Genomic DNA, 10122 nt, shown 5'->3' with positions numbered 1-10122 from the left:
ATAAGATTAGGTAGAAGGATTCTGGATCCGCCTCCAGATGGCGTGCGCTCTCAGAGAACGTCGCGAGATCTCCGCTCTAGCGGAGCTATTGGTTGAACGGCCCGCTGTATTTTTTGGATCTCTGATTGGTCTTCTCGAGGAGAAGGCGGGTGAATGACCACAGGTTCCCTGCATGCCTATTGGTGGGCCGTGCGGGCCTGCGGGCCGCGCGGGCTACAGCGCGGGTGTTCGAATTGGCGCGTGGCGGCGTTGCCATGGGGATGCGGCCTGGCCGACGTAGGAGATTGGCGGGTTGACCGAAGGCTCCGGTCGCCAGCCTTGGGGCTGTCTCCAGACGGCGTCCTTTCCTCAGAGAGAGAGAAAGAGAGAGAGAGAGAGAGAGCTGACGGAGGGGGAGTTCGGAAGCCCCCACGGTGAGCGAGGGCCGGGGGAATCGAACGTCTGCTCCGCGGGAGAGGGGTGCGCCGGTGGTCCGCGGAGCGCGCGGGGAAGACCGGCGTGTGTGAGGGCCTCTTCCTCGTCCAAACGTCCACATGCCCCCTCCCGACTTTCCGTCCCCGCATCCCCGCGTTCTCTTCAGCAGAACTCTCTGGCTCCTGCCTCTCTCCCTCCCTTTCTCCCTCCCTCCCCTCCTGTCCTGCGTCTTGAACTCAAGGCTGGGTTCTGTCCCGGAGCCTGGCCGCATTCGAGGCAAGAGTCTCAGGGACTTTCCCTGCTCGGACTGGCTTCGAACCGTGGTCCTCAGATCTCAGCCTCCATGCGTAGCTGGGCTTCCAGGCGTGAGCCACCCGGCACCCGGCCTTCAGCAACTGTCTTGAACGCCATCTCTCCCCGGCAGTCTTTTCCGAGTCCCCAAAGCCCCTCTCTCTTGCCGTTGAAACGTCCTTGGACCCAGAGGTTCCATTCGCCTTTGGTTAGTTATATGTCTTGTAAATCCCATCGTCCCGTATAATTTTGAGATAAAACAGACTTTTTTCACATGGATTTTTTTTTTCAGATATTTCGCTGAGTTGAATTTAATTCCTCACAAATAGATTGGATTCTCCCTTAAGCTCTGCACCGTTATATCTTCCAATCAGATAGGAGTTTTTCCCCCTCTTAGTTTGAGGGAGATGGCACCTTAATCTTAAATGCACAAGGACCAGAAAATTTAAGGTCGACATTTCCATTCTTCGTGAAAGTTGAAACTTGAATCGATTGCTACAACTCCCTGCATTGTAACTTTTAATCTTGGCCTGCTAATTCTTGTCAGTAGACTCTTTAAAAAGTTTCGTTTTTCCTTTTTTGTTTTTGTGTCAGGACTGGGGTTTGAACTCAGGGCCGGGGTGCTGTTCTTTGGCTTTTTTTTTTTTTTTTTTTTTTTTTTGCCAGTCCTGGTACTTGAACTCAGGGCCAAAGCATTATTCTTGAGCTTTCTCAAGCCCTAGAGCTCTACCACTTGAGCCATAACACTACTTCTAGCTCTAGCTTTTTTTCTATGTATGTGGTACCAAGGAGCCGAGCCCAGGTCTTCGTACATGCTAGGTAAGCAACTCTACCACTAGACCAAACTCCCGTGTTCTTTAGCTTTCATAAAGACAAATGTTTTGGAGCTGGGAGTTTGGCCTACGGTAGTGCTAAGAGTGCGCGCCTTGCATGCACAGAGACCTGGGTTTGATTCCTTGGTACCACATACATAGGAAAGCCGGAAGTGGTGCTGTGACTCAAGTGGTAGAGCTCTAGCCTTGAGGAAAGCCCAAGGACAGTGCTCAGGCCCTGAGTTCAGTCCCCAGGACTGCCCCCCCCCCAAAAAAAGACAAAGTATTTTAGTCAATTCCTAAAGTGTTTTGTTGCTATATGCTAAAAGAGTTCCTCTCCTTTTTGTTTCTTGGTCATCCACAGTTGTCACATTTTTGGGGGAGGGTGGAGGAGTGGTCCTGGGGCTGGGTGTGTGTGTGTATGTGGTACCAAGGAATTGAACCCAAGGCTTGGTACATGCTAGGTGAACATTCTACTACTAGGCCACACTCCAGGCCCTATTGTCACATTTTAATGGTTTAAAATATTTTTTTTTACCTTAAATTCTATAGTAAAATGTTGTGATCTCTACATTAGTGCATGTAGCAGTCTATCCATTTATCTGGTGTGCAGAATAAAATTGTTTTACCAAGACTGTCTCATTATTAACTCATGGGAGTGTATTCACAGTCCCAGTACAGTTGGTTTGTTCTTGTGTCAATTGACAGCTCATTGGTGACTTTATCTTAAAAGATTGAAAAAGTCAGGTATAGCAGCTGTTGTGCTTTGGATGAGTAATGTCCCCAAATGCTCATGCAGAGAGACCAGATCTCTAGTTATCTTGCAGGTTATTTACCTCTTAGACCTCAGGTTTTTCATTTGGAAAAAGAGTCCAAGTAGAATTCCTGTGGCTAGCCCAGCACCGTGGCTCACATCTGTAGTCCTAGCTACTTAGAAGGCTGAGATCTGAGGATCACGGTTCAAAGCCAGCCCAGGAACTAAAGACAGTGAGACTTTTTTTTTTTTTGCCAGTTACAGGCTTTGAGCTCAGGGCCTGAACACTGTCCTTGGGCTTTCTCAAGGCTTCCAGCTTTTTCTATGTACATGGTACTAAGGAATGGAATCCAGGTCTTTGTGCATGCTAGGCAAGTACTCTACCACTAGGCCAAATTCCCAGCCTCAAGACCATTAGACTTTTATTTTCAGTTAACCACTAGAACACCGGAATGGCTCAAGGGGTAGGGTGGTGTCCTTGAGCTGAAGAGCTTTTTTAAATTTAATTTTTTTTTTGGTGGGTCATAGGGCTTGTACTCTGTGCCTGGGCGCTGCCCCTTAGTTCTTCAGCTCAAGGCTAATTCCCTACCCCTTGAGCTACAGCCCCACTTCCCATTTTCTAGTAGTTAATTTGAGATAAGAGTCTCATGTTCTTTAGTGCCCCGGCTGGCTTTAAACCTCCATCCTCAGATCTCATCCTCCTGAGTAGCTAGGATTACAGGCGTGAGCCACTATGCCCAGCTAAATTTAATTTTTAATGTTATTATAAAGGTGTTGCACAGAGGGGTTACAGTTATATGTCAGGTAAATAGTGCATTTCTTTTTAGACAGTGTCACCTACCTCTCAAGTTTTATCTTGTTGGTTGATTGGTTGGTATGGGGTTTGAAATTTCTTTGGCTTGTTTGCTTTGCTAGTGTTTTACTCCTTGAGCCACACCTCTAGCCCTTGTATTTTGTTTGTTTTTGTGGGTCATGGAGCTTGAACTCAGCCTGGACGCTGTTTTTGAGCTCTTGAGCTCAAGGCTACCCCCTACCCTTGAGCCAAGCCCCACTTCCTGTTTTCTAGAGGTTAATTGGAGATAAGAGTCTCAGGTCCTTTTGTGCCTGGACTGGCTTTGAATCTTGATCCTCATTTCTCAGCCTCCTGAGTAGCTAGGATTACAGGCGTGAGCCACCATGCCCGGCCTGTAATTTGTTATTGATAAAAGTTTTGCTAACTTTACTGGAGCTGGCCAGTTTACAAGATCCTTCATCTATCTACTATGTAACTGAGATTACAGGTGTGTGCAACTATGTCTATAAACTAGTTTTGATAGATAAGAATTAAGGGCAGTAGTACACAGTTATAGTTCCAGCCATTAAGGAGGCTGACACAGGAAGATCACCTGACCCCCAGGAATCCATCCCAGCCTGGGGAACATAGTGACACCTCATTTCTTTAAAAAAAAAAAAAAAATGAGGGCCGGGAGTTTGGCCTAGTGGTAGAGTGCTTGCCTAGCATGCACGAAGACCCGGGTTAGATTCCTCGGTACCCCACATACATAGCAAAAAGCCAGAAGTGGTGCTGAGGCTCAAGTGGTAGAGCTCTAACCTTGAGAAAGTCCAAGGACAGTGCTTAGGCCTTGAGGTAAAGCCCAGGACTGGCAAAAAAAAAAAAAATGAGTAAGAGGGTTTAAAAAAAATCTATCATGTATCTATCTATCTGTCTATATGGTGTTGTGGTTTTGGGGATCAACCCAGGTCTTGCTCACAAAACGCAATGCTTTACCACAAAGCTGCATCCTGAGCCAAGTAACAGTTTTACCTTTACATTTTGTTGTGACCATTGTTTTTGTTTGTTTGTTTTTGTTTTTGGTGGGTCATGGGGCTTGAACTGTGGGCCTGGGTGCTGTCCCCGAGCTCTTCAGCTTAAGGCTACCACTCTACCCCTGGACCTGGGCATTGCCCCTGAGCTTGGCTCCATTGTATGCTTTCTGAGTCAGTGTCTAGATGGATTTGATATGTATGTCCTGTTAAAGATTTTTCCATATATATGAATAAACAATAGATACCAATGTTATAGATTATTTATGTATCATACACTTAATTTAGCACTCAATTTACATAACGTCAATTAAACTTAATGAAAGCAATCATCTTTTGCTAATCATTTTTTTGTCTGTTTACTGCTTCCTAAATGATCTCCTTTTCATTTTTTTACCTAATCCCTGCAGCCCAGCCATCCCACAAAGAAACAACAGAGTGATCTTTAAAGATGTGGTTCTTGTTGCTAAAAATCTTCCAATAGGGCCAGGAGTGTGGTGGAGTGGTAGAGTGCCTGCCTAGCAAGCACAAAGCCCTGGGTTCAATTCATAGGTACCATATACACAGAAAAGGCCAGAAGTGGTGCTGTGATTCAAGTGGTAGAGAGTTAGCCTTGGGAAAGCTTAAGAACAGTGCCATGGCCCTTAGTTCAAGCCCTAGGACTGGTAAAAAAGAAAAAAAAATTTCCAATGATTTCCCACTTCACTTAAAATTTAGTCACCTTTTATGACTCTATAGACATAAAGTTTTATTATAGATTAATATGTATCTATGACATAGAAACCTTCAGCCTAATTTTAATTGTGTTCTAAAATCTAAGTGCCAGTGATTGTATATAGAGATTCCCTTCTTGAATACTTGTTTGTTAAACACGTCATTTGAAATATGATGTAAAAAAATCAATGTTAATAAATTCTTTAATAAAAAAAATTAGTCTCCTTTACATGTCCCAGTAAACACTACCTAATCTGGCCTCCAACCTTTCTGTCTTCCTGTTATACCACTCTCCCTTTGACTTAATATGCTATCCAAACTAAGCTGGTTGATTGCTTGGTCAAGGTTTTCTCATTTTTGCCCTAAGGCTGATGCACTCCCTCAAAATGTCTTTCTTTCTCCTAATCTTCATTTCACCTAATCTTCATTTCATAGTATTTCAGATTTCATCTCAATTCCCCCTTTCTGAAGGAGACATTCTCTGATCATACAATGTAAAGTAGACTCCTCAGACTGTTTTTATTTTTTATTGTACTTATTAACATTAGGAATAATCCAATTTATTATTTCCTGTTGTTAGGATAAAAAAAATAATGACACAGTTATACCCAATGATCAGAACAGGGCCTAGATTTGTAAGGCCAAAACAAAAACAACTCAAAAATGTTTCTTGAATGACTGGATAAAAGTTTTTGTTGCAGCTGTGACCATAGCTGTGTCCATAGCAATTTATTTTTGTATAATGCAGCCTTGTTTCATTTCGTTGCCAGGAGCAGTGGGTTAAGACGAGCCAGAATGCCAAAATTCTCTTAAGTGATCTCTTTACTCTGATACTAAAGTTTCTACCACCTGTGATTGAATCATATCAAATGCTTTTATAGAGTTTTAAACAGTGTTAGATATTAAACAATGATTGAATTCTTATTATTTTCAAATGCTGTTTTAGATACTGAGGATAAGATTAATAAGATACATTCCTTGACCACAAGGAAACTACATTCTACTGAGGGATACAAACATTCTTAGATAATTGTTCCATAGTGTAACTAACAATTGAGATATCCTAAGTGTATGGTTTAAACATAGAGGGGTATCTAATCACTTTCTTTTTAATATCAGAGTAATTTTAGGTAACAAATTACCTGTACACTCCCAAAAAAAAGAAAGTACAAGAGCAGATTTCTTTCAAGAGATGATGGATTCTGTTATTGACAAATTGTTCAGATACTAAATCATGATGATGATGTGTGTGTGTGTGTGTGTGTGTGTATGTGTGTGTGTGTGTATGTGTGTGTGTGTGCGCGTGCGCGTGCGTGTGTCCTGAGGCTTGAACTAAAGGCCTAGACCCTGTCCCTGAGCTTTTGTGATTAAGGCTAGTACTGTATCACGTGAGCCACAACTCTACTTCTGGCTTTTTGGTGGTTAATTGGAGATAATTATTTCATTGACTTGTCTGCTCATACTGGCCCTGAACTGGTCACAAGGATGAGCTACCATTTCCCAACTTCATGATGACATTTTAATTGAAAACCTGTGTATGCTTTTGCTGCAAGACATATCTGTGAGATTGTCTATTTTACTGTGAGTTATACTTGTTTCATTTGGTTTCCAGAAATACAGTATCCAGGCCATAAAGACTAGTTGACATTTCACCAACAGTAAGGAGTAATCCTGTGTCTATTACAGCCTTTTAAGTTATCTACTTATTTATGTTGTGATTTGTTAGCTAAAGTTAGTGGCATAGAATTAGGTAGTCGATAAAAGGATCCTGATTCACTTTTTAAAACAGGTAATTTCAAATACACTTATGCCTCAGTTTATGAAGATTATAGGAGTTTGGCCTAGTGGTAGAGTGCTTGCCTAGCATGCATGAGGGCCGAGGTTCATTTCCTCTGAACCACATACATAGAAAAAAAGCTGGAGGTGGTGCTGTGGCTCAAGTGGTAGAGCTCTAGCCTTGAGAAAACCCAAGGTCAGTGCTCAAACCATGAGCTCAAGCCATGGAAAAATAAAAGATTATAGTTACTATCTTCATAAAATAATTGAATAGATTGGAAGATTAATTGGGTAGCACTATTAAATATATATTAATAATTTATGGCAGGCAACAGTGCCTCACACTTATAGTCCTTGCTACTCAGAAGGCTGAGATCCAGAGGACTAAGGTTTAAAGCTAGCTCAGACAGAAGTTTTCAAGACTCCATCTCCAGAATAACCAGGAAAAAGCAGGTCTGGAAACATAGCTCAAGTGGTACAGTATCAGCCAAGCAAACAAGCTAAGGAAGCTCAAGTCTCTTGAGTTCCAACCTCAGTAAGAACAACAACAAAAAATATATGTATATACATATATGTGATTACAATGGTTAGAATTATTATTTTGTAAATTGTTCACTGTTTTCTCAGTATTTTCTCTTTTGGAAATAAGTCTTGGTGGCAACCGATTTCCAAAGCAGTACAACCCTAACTAAAAGAATTTATATCAACTTGGTAATTTATAAAAATGTATAATAGTTATTTTTCCAATTAGACACATGAGATATAATTTGTTGAAAGTGTTTTATTACTGTATAGTGGCACTAATCTGCAAGTGACAACTTCCTGAGGTTAGATTAGACCAAGTTTTTAACTAGAGTTAAACCTAACATTGGTTACCACCTGTTCCTAGGAATTCTTTCAAAATTAGACTTGTACATTTAGAGAGTAGTAATACTTGCACTGTTTTAAGACAACTGGGTTCAACAATTTCGTTGTGTTTATTTTTAGGTGCTTGTGTCCAAGTTTTTCATAATAAACCTATTATGAGCCTCTTGAAGGGAATTGTAGTAATTGCATTCGCTAAGTATTAGCTACTTAACCACAAATGAATTTGAAACTATTATTTTCAGTTCCAAACAGAAGCAATCTTTCAAACTACTTTAAAAAATGAGTATAACAAAGATTGATATCCTCCAAACTGCACCTTAAGAATTCCATTAAGTACCATATATTCTAATTCCTTCGCAGCTGTTGTTTTAAACAGTTGTCTGGTCATTTGTCTTCAGTTGAAATCAGTAGTCTATAGATAAGATAATCCCTGAAGTTTGAAATAACTAATACCATGTAAAGAGAAAGTGTATTGAATTTCCAACTTCTAATCTACCTCTGATACTACTGAATTTCTTGTGCTCCTTTGAAATCAAATGCCTAATGTAGGGCACAGAAACATTTTAATGAAAATTGATCGAGAATATTAGATTTATATAGTATCAGGGTTTTTGTTGTTGTTTAGTTTTGGGAGGATTGTTTGTGTCAGGGTTTCACTATGTAACAAAGGCTGTCTTCAGACTCACCATGCTCTTGTCTCAGAGTATGGGGATTTCAGGAGTGTACTATGCCAACCAACTTATTGTGCCAGTTTCTGATGGTTTCCAATGACTTTGGAGTAGTCCCTTAAAAGTCATTTATACCATTATGCCAGGCAATTGGGAAGCAGAAACAGGTTTAAACTTTACACTTTACTTTTAAATAAAACAAGACAACAACACACACCAAAAAAACCCCTTTGGGGCCGGGAAAGTAGCCTAGGAGAGTGGCCCAGCGGTAGCACTTGAAGCCCTGGGTTCAATTCCTTGGTACCACATACACAAAAAAAGCTGGAAGTGGTGCTGTGGCTCAAGTGGTAGAGCTCTAGCCCTGAGAAAGCTCAAGGACAGTGCCCAGCCCCAAGTTCAAGCCCCAGGACTGAAAAACAAAACAAAACCAACCCTTCTACTTTATGTAACTAATACTCTTTTGTGCTTTTTATTCTCTGGGGAATCTAAAAATGTATACTGCATATACATTGTCATTATTATTCTTTGTACTGAAGTTTGAACTCCTTTCAAATTGGGTTGTCTTTGAACCACAGTCCTCAGATCTCAACCTCCTGAACTAGGATTAGAGGCATAAGCCTCCATTACTTAGGTTAATTTTGTTTTTGATAACAATAGAGGGGTTTTTGTTTTGTTTTGTTTTTTGGTGGGTCCTGGGGCTTGAACTCAGCCTGGGGGCTGTCTTTGAGCTCTTCAGCTCAAGGCTACCACCCTACCCCTGAGCCTGGGCATTGCCCCTTAGCTCTTCAGCTCAAGGCTGCTCACCCTACCTTAAGCTAAGCCCCACTTCCTGTTTTCTAGAGTGTAATTGGAGATAAGAGTCTCAGGTCCTTTTGTTCCCGAGCTGGCTTCGAACCTTGATCCTCAGATCTCAGCCTACTGAGTAGCTAGGATTATAGGCGTGAGCCACCTGGTGGGCACCAGGTTGGTAGATTTTTTTTCTGAAGTGATGAAAATGTTCTAAATTAGATTATGGTGTTTGATGGTTTCCCAACTCGGTGAATATACTAAAAATTATGGAGTTGTATGCTTTAGATGGGTGAGTTTTATAGTATATGAGCTACATCAATAAAATGTTAAAATTAATGATATCTTAGAAATCTTTATTGTTCCTTTTATGTGTTTTCTTTCCCTCTCTCCCTTCCTTTCTCTTTTCCTTCCTTCCATCCATCCTTCCTTCCTTTCTTCCTTCCTTCCTTCCTTCTTTCCTTCCTTCCTCCTCCCTTCCATCTTTCTTTCTTGCCAGTCCTATGGCTTGAACTCGGTGGTCTGGGCACTATCTCTGAGCTTCTTTTTTTTGCTCAAGGTTACCATTCTACCACTTGAGCCACAGCACCACTTCCAGCTTTTTCTGTGTATGTGATATGGAGGAATCAAACCCAGGGATTTGTGCCTGCTAGGTAAGCACTCTACTACTAGGCCATACTCCAAGCTCCTACTCTGTTTTCTTTATGATAATTTAACTATTTGGGATGTTATATGAATTTAAACTAAAAATAACTGAATGCCTTAGAACTTGGGCTATTTTCTCTAACCTTTGTGATTGTCAAAAAATTATAGAACTTGTATTTAGGCATTTATTCTTTCTGATTGTACTGAAAAGGTGATGTACTACTTGAGTGCTTTTTTTTTTTTTTGGTCGGTTGAGTGACTTGAACTCTGGGCCTGGGCACTGTCCCTGACTCTTCAGCTCAAGCCTACCGACCTACTCCTTGGCCTGGGCATTGTCCCTGAGCTCTTAAGCTCAAGGCTATTGATTTAACCCTTGAGCCACAGAACCACTTCCAGTTTTCCAGTGATTAATTAAAGATCAGAGTCTCAAGGACTTTTGAGTGCCTTTGAACCATAATCCTCAGCCTCCTGAAAAGCTAGCATTAGAGGCGTGATCCACCACACTCTGCGTGCTATTTGTTTTGAAGATAATATCTTGCCAACTTTGCTTGTGCTGTCCTCTAACTCATGATTCTCCTATTTCCATCTTCTA

The 10122-nt window shown here is 41.4% G+C and overlaps 1 protein-coding gene across 1 annotated transcript in view; it reads left to right on the top strand.

Moving 5' to 3' along the window:
* Window positions 1–282: 282 nt before the first annotated feature.
* The window catches only part of Kif24 (kinesin family member 24), a 59020-nt gene continuing 49180 nt past the window's right edge, over window positions 283–10122 (top strand). The window contains exon 1 of the mRNA XM_090330120.1: window positions 283–413. The gene's annotated coding sequence lies outside the window, so the exon portion shown is untranslated. The remainder of the gene's footprint in view (window positions 414–10122) is intronic.

Source organism: Megascapheus bottae, chromosome 3 (genome assembly GCF_031878675.1).
Source record: "Megascapheus bottae isolate mThoBot1 chromosome 3, mThoBot2.hap1, whole genome shotgun sequence".
In the NCBI taxonomy this organism is placed as follows: domain Eukaryota; kingdom Metazoa; phylum Chordata; class Mammalia; order Rodentia; family Geomyidae; genus Megascapheus; species Megascapheus bottae.
Note: the sequence above shows the minus strand (reverse complement) of the source record. Positions and strands in the feature narration are given on the sequence as shown.